This window comes from Humulus lupulus, chromosome 6 (genome assembly GCF_963169125.1).
Source record: "Humulus lupulus chromosome 6, drHumLupu1.1, whole genome shotgun sequence".
NCBI classification, from domain to species: Eukaryota; Viridiplantae; Streptophyta; class Magnoliopsida; order Rosales; family Cannabaceae; genus Humulus; species Humulus lupulus.
The window spans coordinates 43,595,175-43,609,797 of record NC_084798.1 but is presented as its reverse complement, the minus strand read 5'-3'; positions in this window follow the sequence as shown (position 1 = coordinate 43,609,797).

Below are 14,623 nucleotides of genomic sequence, written 5' to 3'. Positions count from 1 at the left end.
TACTTCCTTAAAATATATATATCTTTACTATCTATAATAATGTATTCAATTTTTTTAATGGTTGGACACAATTTTGAGACAGTTTAATCAAACAATTCGATCTCGCGCGTTGATAAATTAATCTCATCGTAGATTTAAGTTTGAAAACTAATCATAAAATTATGTCTTCATATATATGATGATTATATAATTTTCAACACAAGATATAATTATTAAGTCTTGATCGAATATTCATGATTATCATATACCTATATAAACTTCGAAGGATTAAAACTTGGACAAGTTACTTCTCTTCATATCTACTCCAACGTATAGAGTGATAATTTAATCATATTCTTTTTTTCAAGGTATAATTTAATCTTATGTTCATATTGGTTTACAATGCATTTTTCCAACCCTCAATTAATAAATAATAATGACAATTGAATTTAGTACGAGAAATTTTGAATTTTCTGATTAATTTACGGTTAATCAAAAAATTTAACTTACAATCTACATTTTTTTTTCAATTTAATTTTGTATGACTTCTACATATTTTATATTCCTTCCTATCATCATAAGAAGTCAACATTTGTATTAATATGTGTATAAACCTTTCTTAGAGGGACGGAAACAAAGCCATCTTGAGGCACATTGAGATATTCACCTTCTCTGCTTACTATTTTAAGAAAAATGCGTTTTATTAAACTAATCAATTAATTCCAAATTAATTACTAGTTTATTAACAACCCTATGAATGTAATTAATTACAAAATACATTATAATTATAAAGAGTCTGTTTCTATAATTTAATGTGATCTTAATAATTACATATTACATTCATCTAACTTTACTAAAACACCATTTAAATAAAGTTGGTTATTTTAAAGGCCTATAAAAACTATTTCATTTATTATGGTGAGTTACCAAGTTTTAACTAATTTAATACTTAGTAGTTTACATGCAATTGATTTCACCAAAATAATTCACATAAACAACTAGGACAATCCTAAATAATCATGTTTCTAAATGATGCATAATTAATATAAACTGTGTGGGGTTTCATGAATGACATGTAATTGACTAATGCATGATCATGTTATCAATCAAACATTACTTAACATTTATTTAAATAAATACAATAAATAAACAATAAATGATGAACTGTGTACTATTGGATATTTCTAAATTTACAACTTTAAAAAAATAGAAATAAAATTTCAAAATAGCCTTTAATTTATTTTCAAGACTCCAAGACTGATTCTCCTCTCTTTTAGGCTTTCTTGCTAATCTTTAGGAATTTGTTAGGCGCAACTTAATTAATTAGAAACTAACTTTCTAATTAATTTATTTAATTAAAACTAACTTTTAATTAAATAACTATTTTTGTCACCTTTTTAATTTAGTTGAATTTAAATAATTAAATAATCAAATTCAAATAATTATTTAAACTTAAGATAAAATCTTAACCAACTAAAAGATATTTTATTTTTCTAACAAAAATAAAATAAGATAATTAATCTTTTAAATTCAAACAATTTAAAATTTAATTAAATAAAAGATTAATTGCACAAAATTAGGATCTAGTTTTGGGCACCAAGATTGGTGCCCTAGACCAATAGGGCCGACGACACCATGGAGCCTCAAGTGCTCGACAAGCTGTTGTAGTATAGTTGGTCCATGTGGCATGGCTGGGGATGCAGACACGCACGCTAGTGGTGTGGGCAGCAGGCGCAGGGGGCGCGGACATCAGGTGTAGGGGTTCGAGCTACAGGTGCACGGGCGCGGGCTTGTAGGCGCACAGGCGCGGGTCTACTGGTGGCTGTGGCTCGACTGGTGCATGTGCGTGCGGCTAGGGCCGGGCCATATGCTTAGGTCCTTTCTCTTCTTTGTGTACAGATTTTTAAAATACATATTTCAAAAATAAAATTTATGAAAAATCTTATGCTCCTTATGGCTTACACAAGATCTAAAAAATCAAATTCCTAACCCAATAGCACCATATAATAAACGATCCATCATTCAACCATACATTCAAAAAATATATCCATCCATTCAATTTACATATCAACATACATATAACAAATGCAAGAAACCCACACAACATTTAATATATATATATGTAGACTGCTCTGGTACCAATTGTTGGTATTAAAAGACCAAATCATAGATACGAAACGGGGAATGGGACCTTTCTAATAATTATTAATATCAGTCAAGATCATATAGATGTATATATATATAATCACATACAATAAGATTAGAGATTACCTCTTGTAGCCTATCAAGTATCATCGAATCTTTTTGTATAAAATCAATGATCTTCCTATCCAAGTTCAAAAAGCTCACACCTTGATCTTCCAGATCAATCCTCAAACACACAAGGACATGTGTGGGCGCGTAGGATTCAAAAGGTTGATTTATGCTCTCTAGATGTACTCAACACATTAGATCTAGAAAAGTTTGATTGAGAGAAGATGAATAGAATAGTTTTCAGGTTTATGAAAACTATAGCTTTTGTCTCAGAGAGACAGAGTCTATTTTTAATCACATGAAAAATATTATTATTGAAAATATCACTCTATCAATTTTTATAAAGATAATTGATCTTTATTTTATTAAAAATAGAATTCAAATTAAAACTGATATGTTATTACTATTTAATTATTTAATTTAAATCAGATTTAAAAGGAATAATTAAATAACTTATTAAACAATTGTTGTGAGGCTGTTTTTCTCTCTCTCCATGGTGAAGAAAAAGAAACCCAGCCGGAAGCCCATGCTAGACTGCCATTGCAAGAGCCCCCTTCAAGCTAGAAATTCGAAGATACGGATTAGCTTCTGGAGGACGATTCTCCGTTCGATTTCGTGGAACAGAAGATGACTTCCCTTCCTTGAATGAAGAGCCTGAGGCAATCGATGGAGCTAAACGTGATGAGGCGATGGCATCGATCAAGTCAGGATGTAAACCTGGAGAAGGTTCTACAAATAGGTATTAGTCGCAGTCCAAGGCGCACTGGGCGAAGCTTGATACCTCGGCTGGTAATGCGAGAATGAAGCTCCACTACCAACCTCCAATTGCTAAGGAAGGTAAACTCATTTCTTAATTGGATTTGAATGAGGCTAAAGTTGAATCTGAATACTGGAACACAACATTGGTTTGCTTGGTTTTGGGGGCGAATCCCCCTCTCACTATTTTTGAGGGATTTATTCGAAGAATTTGGGGAAATTATGGTGTGGAAAAGGTTGTAAGGATGAATTCAGGAGTTACAATTGTGAAGTTTCAGGATGAAGTTATGCGTGACCTTGTTCTTGAAGCATGGGGATTCACTTTCATCGCAAACCAGTCATTTTGAGGCCCTAGACTACTGATTTTGATTCCCTCAGATTAGTTAGGTCAGTTCCAGTTTGGGTATACTTACAAGGTTTAGGGCTGCAATACTGGGGTAATAACTGTTTCAGTTCCTTGGTTAGCACTATTTGAAAGCCGATAATGATTGATAAAGTTACTAAGGATAGATCATTGATAAAATTCGCTTGAGTGCTTGTTGATATGGAAATCTCTTATTCAATCCCTAGCTCCATTAGCTTCGTGAATGAGTGGGGGCAACTCACAAGGGATTGAATTCGAATGGTTGCCTATTAAATGCTCTAAATGTGGAGGTTATGGGCATGATGGTGGTAGTTGTAAGAAGGAACAAAAATAGGTTTGGCGACAAAAAGCTAAGGAGGAGGTGTCAGTGCTAGTCTCAGTTCCTACTAGCTCTGCAGCAGGGGGTGCGATTGGTCCCACTACATCAACAGATGGAGGTTTTGAAGAAAAGGGCATAGGAAATCAAGTGCAACAAGGGAATCATGGGGTTATGGAGGAACTGGGGGGTGTTTGTGAAACTCTAAAAAGGAAAGGAAGTCGAAGTAAGAGTCAGGATACTGCTCTAGCTCCTTTTGTTTAGGCTAGGGAGGATGGGGGAGATGCTAAAATTTTCTTCTTCTTATGGAGTGTTGCAATTTGTTGTGTTGGAACATTAGGGGTCTTAATAAAAAGAATAAGAAAGAGGGAGTTAGAAGCCTCTGCAAAATGAATAAGGTTGGCATTTGTATGCTCTTAGAGACTAAAATGCATGGAAATAAAGTTTCTGATATGATGATGAATGTGTTTTCTGGCTGGAACTTTCATACTAGTACTCTAATAGAAGGGAGAATTTTCCTTTGCTGGTTGAGTACTTATGTGGAGATTAAGATTTTGGAGGAGAATGCTCAATTCCTTCATTGCATGGTTAGACAGGTTGGAATGCATCATGATTTCTGTCTCACAGTGGTCTATGGGCTAAACTCTATTCAAGAGAGGAAGGAGCTATGGAGGGATCTCAATAAGCTATCATTTCTAGTCAAACCTTGGTTGAATATGGGTGATTTCAATGCGGTGTTTGATGGTGCGGATAAAACAGGAGGCCATGCTATCTCTCATGCTGAACTTGAGGATTTGGTTAGTTAGCTTGCGAATGGTTGAGTTGATGAATTGAAAAGCACAGATTCAGTTTTTACTTGGTGTAATAAACATGAAAATGGGAATCGCATTTACTCAAGAATTGACAGAGTCTTTAACAATGAAGTCTGGTTGGATATGCACCCTCAAGCTGAAGCTTTCTTCCACTGGAACCATATTTCAGATCATTATTTTTGCTTGTTCAAAAGTTTGAAGCAAGGGGATCTGGGCTATAAGCCTTTTCGGTTCTACAATTGCTGGACAGAGGATGAGCACTTCTGTGAGACTGTGCTTCAAAACTGGAATCTGCCTGGACAGGGTACGGGTCTTTTTGGGATCATGGTTAAACTGAATAGACTGGGGAGAGTTTTAAAGGAATTCAACTAGGGAGTCATTGGTGATGTTCAACAAAACTTTGACCTTGCTAGAAATCATTACCAGCAAATTCAAGAGAAGCTTCAACATGAGCCTTCCTCTCCTCGGCTTCTTCATGAGGAAAGGATTGCCATTGAGAATCTTAAGTCCCAGTCTAAGATGCTTGAAAGTTTTATGAGAAAACGTAGTAAAATCACTTGGTTGCAATTTTGTGATGAAAACTCATCCTACTTCCATGCTAGCATTAAGAAGAGAAAAGAAGAGAATCGAATAGCCTCATATCTTTCCACTTGAGATACCTTGGTTGATAATTATGAGGAGTTGTCAAGCATTATCTTAATCACTTTATAGGTTTCATGGGTAGTTCCAGCTCTGCCCAAGAAAAGATTAGACTGAGTTGCATGAACTTTGGTGATTAGCTAGATTTGTCTCAACGACTTAAGCTTAATTACACCGTTTACCTGCCAGGAAGTGAAACAAGCCTTGTTTAATATCCATGATTTGAAGAGCCCTGGTCCGAATGGGTTTGGAGCCAAGTTCTTCAAAGTGATGTGGTCTGACATTGGACAGGACATATCTACGGCTGTTTTGAATTACTTTGAGCAGGTAAGATTCCTTCCCAACTTAACAGTACTTTGTTGTCTCTAATTCCAAAGGTGGACAAGCCGTCAAATGCAGTGGATTATAGGCCGATTTCCTGTTGCAACACTCTTTACAAATGCATTTCAAAAATGCTCTGTACAAGACTCTCCTTGGCTCTCCCGAAGCTAGTTGATAGTAATCAAGGGGCCTTCATCAAAAATAGGTCCATTGCCAATAACATTCTCATTCTCCAGGACTTAATTAAGGGGTATAATAGGAAAAAAATTTCCCTGAGATGTCTCATGAATATTGATCTAAGTAAAGCCTATGATACAATTGGTTGGGACTTTTTGGAGGACCTCCTTAAAGCCTACTGCTTTCCTTCAAAATTCATAGACTGGATAATGATTTATTTAAGGGGTTCTTATTATTCTCTAATTATGAATGGAAGAGTCCAAGGTAGTTTCGATGGAAAAAAGGGGCTGCAACAAGGGGACTCAATTTCCCCATTGCTCTTTGTCCTAGTTATGGAGTATCTTACAAGGCTACTGCTCCAAGCTTCTTGTTCACCTGATTTCAAGTTTCATCCCTTATGTAAGCGCCTGGGTATGGTGAGTTTGTGCTTTGGTGATGATCTTATTATTTTTTGCAAAGAGGATAGCAAGGCTATGAAGGTTCTCAAAGAGGCTTTTGATGGTTTTAGCAATTGCTCGGGCTTGAAAGCTAATCAGTTCAAATCCCATATTTATTATGGAGGTGTTAAAGGAACAGAGAAACAAAGTATAACAACTATGGTTAACTTCGAAGAGGGCGAATTCCCGCTTAAGTAGTTAGGAGTCACAATGAGACCAACTAAATTGAAAGAGGCTTACTATGTTCATATTATTATCAAACTCCGATTAAAGTTGCATAGTTAGGCGAGCAGGCATTTGTCTTTTGCAGGGCGAGCTCAACTTATTCACTCTGTCTTGCTTGGCATCAGGAGTTATTGGATGAGTATCTTTATCTTGCCTCAAAAGGTTGTTAAGGAGATTGACAAAATCAGCAAAATATTCCTTTGGGGTGGAAAAGGAAACACTAGTAAATTACACTTTGCTTCTTGGGAGTTTGTTTACAAACCCAAGATCTATGGCGGAATGGGATTCCGAGAAGGTAGTAAATGTAATAAGACTTCATTGGCTAAATATGTTTGGGCTCTTACAACGAAACATGATGTTCTTTGGGTTAAATGGATCAATGAAATCTATTTAAAGAACCATAATTTTTGGGACTATGAGGTGAAGGCGGATGTGATTTGGTATTGGAGGAAACTTGTTTATCTCAAGGACATCTTCACTTGAGATGACATCTTAACAGCAGGTACAAGTGGTAAATTTCAAATTAGTAAAATCTATGATAAATTCATTTCCCACTTTGCAAAGATTGATAGTTGTGGAGTAGCTTAGTGTAGATTGGATGTGCCTAAACATAGATTCATTATTTTGCAAGCTACAAATCATCATCTCCTAACTAGAGATCTATTGAGCATTCAGCAGATTGTTCTTGATACTTTGGACTGCTCTGTTTGTGGTTATGGGCGGGACTCTCATGAACATCTCTTCTTTGACTGTCTTTACTCAAAGAAGATCATTAGGCAGGTTCAGGCATGGTTGGGCAATGCGATATGGCCACCAGTCATGCAGATTGGCTTCAATGGGTGAATACCAAGAAGAAGCGCACAATGCTTTCGGGCATCACCACAGTAGCCATGGCAGCTACAGTTTACTATATTTGGTGGAATAGAAATGTGTGCATTTTTTAAGGAAAAGTATTTTTAATTTCTCATATCTATAGGATGATAAAACAAGCAATTAAAGATAGAATTTTGTTATAGAATTGGAGGAAACTAGCTAAAAACAATCAGAATAAGTTTGATTTTATATGTAATTTGTAATCAAGTGGTTTGTTGAGGTGTTGTGTTAGTGGCAGCTAGTTGTATCTTTGCTGTTTTGAGTGGTATAAATTTCTCCTTTTGATCAAATAAGAAAAAATCAAATCTCAGGGATTGAGGAATCCCTGTGTGTGGCGCCACACTCAATGCACAGTGAGTGTGTCGCCCCACATATTAGGGTTTTCCCTAATTTTCTCATTTATTTGTTGAATCAACTTTTAAGACAATATATTTATCCCAACATAGATATCAGTTAATCAAAATTAACATTATCTTAAAATATCAGTTTTTAAATAAATAAATAAATATCTTATTCTAAATAAGATAATTAGTAATCTATCTTTTTATATTAATCCAAACAAGGTTAATATTTTATTTATTTTTACCTATCGTTTTACGAAATAAAACTATATAGTTAAATAATTAATTAATTCATAATTAATAAATTTTCTATAATTATCACATAATTATTTCTTTGCCTTGGAAAATTAATTCTTTTGCAATTAAGTCATTCTCTCTACAAATCTTTTTTTTTTACATCCTTACCATTGACAGTGTAGGACAGAGGTGATTTGGGGACCATAGACCTATAATAAAAAGCTCCAATAAACCAAATTATTAATTAAACTCTTTAATCCAATAATCCTATTTATTAATTCCATTATTACTCCACTATAAATATGGAATTGCATTCTAAGTATTTATAGAATTATATTTACAGAGTTTGCTCTTGTAGTCCATTAATATAATCAATAAATGCAGTTTTGTCATCTATTTATTGGTTCGTTAATTAGAGCTTGTCAAGATTACCATTTTACCCTTCTAATTACCTCTTGATTCTTAAGTACAATTAATTCACTAGCGAATAATTAATCTATAATCAAATTATAGATTTGAGCTCAATAACTATTCAGTTCCAGAATTAACCCTTAAGGGAACCAATATTCGATCTGTTAGGAAAGTATGGATTCCATTATTGCAATTCATGTTCCCAACCATTCATGATATTGAATCTCCAAAACAAAAGTCATTAGCCTCATTATACTATGAATCCTTAACGAGTGAATCAAAAGATCCAATAAAGACAAACAAGAGTTCATGAATACTCAAGATTTAGACTCATCTACAAATGATCATCTATTATGATAAGAATCAAATATTTATGTCAAACGGCAAGTAATAAAGATAATTAATTCTTATCGGTCCTGTCATATAACACCCTAGATAACCAAGATCGTTACACTGTGTGTTTAAAATAGTGCAAGACTTGCTAATCAAGTTGTGTTGAACATAAACATGTTTCTAAAGTCAACAGACAGGTTAGGGTTAAAAGGTTTTGATCGTAAAATGATTAGCTTTCATTAAGATAAGAGTTTGATACACGGGATCCTAAAGATAATGTTTACAAGGTGGTTATAGACCTCAAAAGTAAAAATAACTATAGCCAACCTAAATGGAAAAATACAAATTTTGGCTCTAGTCCCTGTAAATCCCTCGGTCGTTGCGGTCGAGCAGCTGCCGATGTACACCCGCTCCCAAAGCTCTCCAAATCATGGCTAGTCCAGCTTTCTCTTGCCTTTACCTGCACCACGTAGCACTCGTGAGCCAAGACTCAACAAGAAAACCAAATTCAACTAGCATAGATAACAACAGAGTGCATAATAAACCTTAGATCAACCAGTTCAATCAATAACAGAGTACAAGTACTAAGCTAGGCAGCAACAAATTATATATACATATATATATATATATATATATATATTCCTAACTCAAAGCTAAAGAAGCAGATGGCACTAGTAAGAAGATAATCTATTTGTTTTTATTGTTTTTGTTTTGAATAAGTTAGACCTTAGAAGTAGTATTCTTCTTTAGAGTTGCTCGGCCATTTGGTTTTCCTTCTCGAGTGGTTTCTCTAAAAATGCACAAAGACATCACATTAGTATAGAGTTGCTAGTTTTAAGATTGACAAGCCATACCTTGTTTTTTGTTACATGCATAAAAAATGTTTATGTAAATAGTTGTAGCCTACTACTATAGAAACGACTAATTAGGTAAGCACATAAGAAACTTATTCTAAGATATTTGGTTTAATTGTAAATTGAATCAAAAAGATTTTAAGCTATAGGTAAATTTGATGGTACATCACTTAGTATGTAAGTATAAATATATATATATACTAGCTAAAACATTTTAGAATACACATGCAGCCCAAAATATTATTAGAACCAACGTAACTAATAAATAAAAAGTGACAACTTAATATAGCTCATGTAGTTAAATCTTTTATTAGCTTATAAGTTCTGTTACATCAACCTTTCCTAAACATTTCAGTATTCTAGAAATTCCAAACCTAGATTTAATTTCATTGCCTTCACATATATAGTGCATGCTTTCGTCCTCACATAAAATTAACCATATAAAAATACATCATTAACTCTCTAAGAGCAATTTAGTCTCAATGCTTTATGGTGGTGTAAGAAAAATCAAAGTTTAAGAAAAAGCAAGCTTAAATAAAAGTCATTTTCCAAATAAGATAATAAAAATAAAATAGCCATTACGTTAAACTCTTCTTTACCATCTTTGTGGTTGTACCATGAATAATATAATAATTATTAATAATGATAGTTATCACAACCCATATCATATACGTACACATATTTTATTCCTCCACACCCACTTAAAAATTATAGAAATCAGTAATAATAAAAGACTCTATAGCTATTATGAATAGATTTGTGTAGGGTAAATATGAGTGTAAGAAAAATCAAAGTGTAAATAAACATAAATGAAAGAGCCCATTATGTATGACTTCTCCATTATATCTACATATTTATCCCATCAATAAGATAACTATCACTGCTAACCCATAGCTTACTCTAGCCACTAATCACCATATACCCCACACACATATTTTATTCCTCCACACCAACATATAATGGATTTTTCAGGCTTTTAAGAACCTATATATAGAGTTATTACAATCTAACAGGTAGTGAGTCTTTAGTAAAGTAGAGCAACACAGTTTTCTTTTACTAAACAATATTTATGAACTTTTAATTTTTCTCATAATTAACTCTAGAGAAAAAAAAATTAATTAAAAATTGACATGACGTTTTTTTTCTTTTGATGATATAAATTAAGTGATTACGAAAGTTATGGCAAGGAAGAAAACATATCCTCAAGAATTTTTATTTATTACTTGAGTTCATGTTGAACCAATAAAGCCAAGCCATTACAGATGCATTAATTACATCAAATCATCAATAACAAAGTAAAAACTAAATAAAATAAAAAAACTCCTTACTTTAACACTTGCATAATTAAGTTTCAATAAAGACCACTACTAGTGTCATAGACAATAAAAATAATAATTAAAAAAAAAAAGATGATCACTCATTATTTGAAACTATCTAAATTTGTCAAGTCATTATCGGGGCATTATATCAATAAATAATATGCTATATTATTGAGAAATATAGTAAAATACAAATAAAGTTTTCAATGCACACCTTATATCAGCATCAGCAAGTGTGAACTTTCACTATGGTTAAATTCAACTGCAGCAAGAACAAGCTAAAGATTGGTCTAATATAATATAGAAAAAATAAACATATAGAAGAAAATTTTTAGCCATCACCCACTAATCAACATGGAACTTGCAAAGAAAGGAAAAACACACACATTTATAAATACTAGATACAAGCAACGTACAATATGCACGTTTGCTTAGTTTCATTTATAAATTTTTTTAATTATTTTTATTAAATTTACAGTAATGTCATATAAATTTTAAATAAATCTTCTATTTTAATTAAATAATTTATTTATTTTTATTTAAGTATATGTTTTTTCTAGTTTTTAAATTTGGGAGTGACAACAAGATATTATATATTATATGTTTGATGTAATATTAAATTATACGTATATTTTAAATTTAAGTTTCTTGTTAGATTTTAAAAAAAAATCAATTTGTTACTAATTAATAGTAGATTATATTATATGTTTAATATTATATTATTCTAACAGTAATAAATGATTCTAAGTTTAATTAAATTTTATATAAGTTATAAAACGTATGCTTTTATTAATTTAAATAATTATCATTGTACAATATCTAAAAAATATCATATTTTAATTTTTTTTAATTATTTATTATTTTTAAATAATTATCATTGTAAAATATCTCAAAAATATCATATTTTAATTTGTTTAATTATTTATTATTTTTAAATAATTATCATTGTAAAATATCTCAAAAATATCATATTTTAATTTTTTTTAATTATTTATTTTATTTGATTTAAGATTAAGTATTTACAAACTACCGTTAAATATAATAATATTCTGTTAAATATAAGAATATTCTATTAAAGTTAACATTAAAAAAATAAAAAAATCGTTAAAACCAAAAATTTTCGTTATCTACACACTTATTATATAGAAAAGATATATATATATATATATTATATGTGTATATTTGTCACCGCCAGATTCTCAATATTATCATTTAAGAAATATGAGGATGCGAATACATACCGGAGCTTGATGTCGTCTCCCTGAATCATGAGGATATGTCCAGCAACTTCTTAAATTTACTTAAATCTCCATCATTTGCTGCAATTTGTTCATTTCAAAAACTCATAACAATTGAAGAACAAGTTGAAAATTTCTTATATAAGTTGGTGCCTAAAACTCTAACTCATCCCATAACTGAATTATTTGAATGTATCTCCTGTAATCAAGTCCAAACCAACTAGAATCTTAGAAAACAAAATAGTATCCTTAAGTGTTGTAATCTGTCTGTTAAATTAGCAATGGTATTCATTATCATCAAAGAAAGAACATGAAAAAAAAAATCCATTCAAACTAACAAAAGAAAATTATTTGACATTCAGACTATCTTTTAGAGACATTTCAACAAACATATTATGTGCAAACAAATATATATATAACAAAACCCATATCACAAAAAGGAAACTAAATAGAGATAGGCATACACACATATAACAAAGTCCTAACTATAAAAAAAATAAAAAACTAGATCCAAAGCAAACATCTCATTCTCAAATGTCAATAATTTCAATACTTGTGAAAAGCTGCCAAAGAAAAATAAAAAGAATAAGCTAACAATTGAATGTCGTGCTCTGTTTTCTACCATGTTATCAAACTATTAAATGCTCTTCACATGCACTAGCAATCATATTTTAATGAAATTTAGTGTTAAATTAAAAACAAGAAATATATTAAATAATATGGTATGAATGTCTTGCTTGCATGTCTCTAACCAAATTCATTCATACACTGTCAAAGTGAACCAAAATCAAAATCTATAAGAATTTGTATTATTCAAGAAATAAATACAAGCAAAAATAAACTAGATCCAGATAGGTTATATACCTAGAACTAGACTTTTGTAAAAGTTGTTATTCATTGTTTTCCACTAGCACCACTTATGAGTTTGATAAAGAAATTTTCTAGAGTAGCAAAGAGGTCCTCAATCACTATAGTCTCTAAAATTCATCAGTATGGTAGGTTTATTTACATATTAAAGGCTAATTTATTTTGCAGCAGTCCTTTTTAAGGGGTCAACTCACTGAGAGGCAACAACAAAGAAAATGTTGAAGCCACAGTGAAGTATGATAAATTTAAACAATCCAAAAAACAAAGTATCTAGATCTATTTCAGCCAAATTTTATTTGATTGTCAGAGCACCTCTCATAAATGAAGATAAAGAACCAAGACTTTTGGTTTCGCAAGGGCTCTTCTTAGAAGATTTCCTCTTCCACAAGCATTTTTGTTTTTCCAAGCTTCAGGTCCTTAAATTGAACCTGCTACCACATCAAGGGGTGTCTTCATCTAAACAAATTAAAATTCATTTTCTCACTATGATCTCAAATGGCGAAAACCCATTATATATACATATCCATATATATATATATATATATTTATATAAAAAGAAGAAATCGTAAGAAAGAAAATTTTAAATTCTACTATATAACATTGGTACCAATATGATCAAATAACACAAATAAAAAAATAAAAATAAAAAGCTAAACATAATCATCATGTGCATAGCCCTAAGAGATACTGAAATCGAGTATAAGAAAGACTCAGAAGAAATATGCAGTCTTAGATCAACAAGACAAAAAGGTTTAACACAGTGAGAGTTGCTCCTACCAGTAGACGGTGGGGAATAACAGTGAAGAGGCGGCCTTTAGGTTTCATTCCATTTGTCCAGTGAAGAGCTAAAGACAAGAAACCAACCATTCAACAACAAAGACAGAAAGGTTGTTAATGGAGGCTTCGTCCTTAATGAAGAGGAGAAGCTCATAGCTCTTGCCGCTGCTCAGTAATAATGGAAGAGAATCAATGCTAGTGTTAGGGTTCATAAAGTATTCTTTTGAAAGTCTTCCAGTTTGAAATTTTATTTATTTGCTGCCTAAGAATTTGGTGTACTGCACAATTTTTTTTGTGAAAAAAATAGTTAGAGCGCTTTTTATTTTTAATTTTTAGAAAACATAATACTTTTTCAATAGTATTATAGAAAACCCTTTTTAGTGTAGATCTCTTTGAAGAAATACAACAGAAATCTGCATGCAGCCAACAATGAACCAGTTGGATCTCATTTAACATAGTCTACGACATGTGTTCCACTTATATAGCAAAAAATATGAATGCTTGCTTACCACTAATGATAAATAATTAGATGACAGTCAACTATAATTTGCTAACAACTATAAATGCATCGCCGCCATGAAAATGAAAGTGTTGCTTACATTCCTTTGATTTCACATCCCACATTATTGCAGTTTTACCACATGCTTCACAGCAACTAGTGAAAAGATAACTGTCTTTTTAGTTCGAAATAACAAAGTCAGAAAAATGAAGGAGCATGAGGCATAAAGAGGCAACGTGCTTGGCTTGAACTCTACAATCGAAAATTGAATCACTTTGATCTCTTTCTCAATTAAAGGAATCATCTATCAATATTATAATGTAAAAATCCACGTTTTTCTACATTTTTAAAGAGAATGTGACCAAAATATTATAGTTCTCTTAAGAATATTATAAATTTCCTTACCCAGAAAGGAATGTAATATCTGTTTTCCCAAAAGAGTAATTTTGTAATTTCACCACTAACGACATTTTTGTCTTTTTGCATATTTTTTAAATTGGAGATGTATGAACTTCTGATGTCAACAAAATTTCCAAGTTCTTCAGTGAAATATTTTTTATGGTAATTAAATCACGGTATGAGTTTATGCCTAATA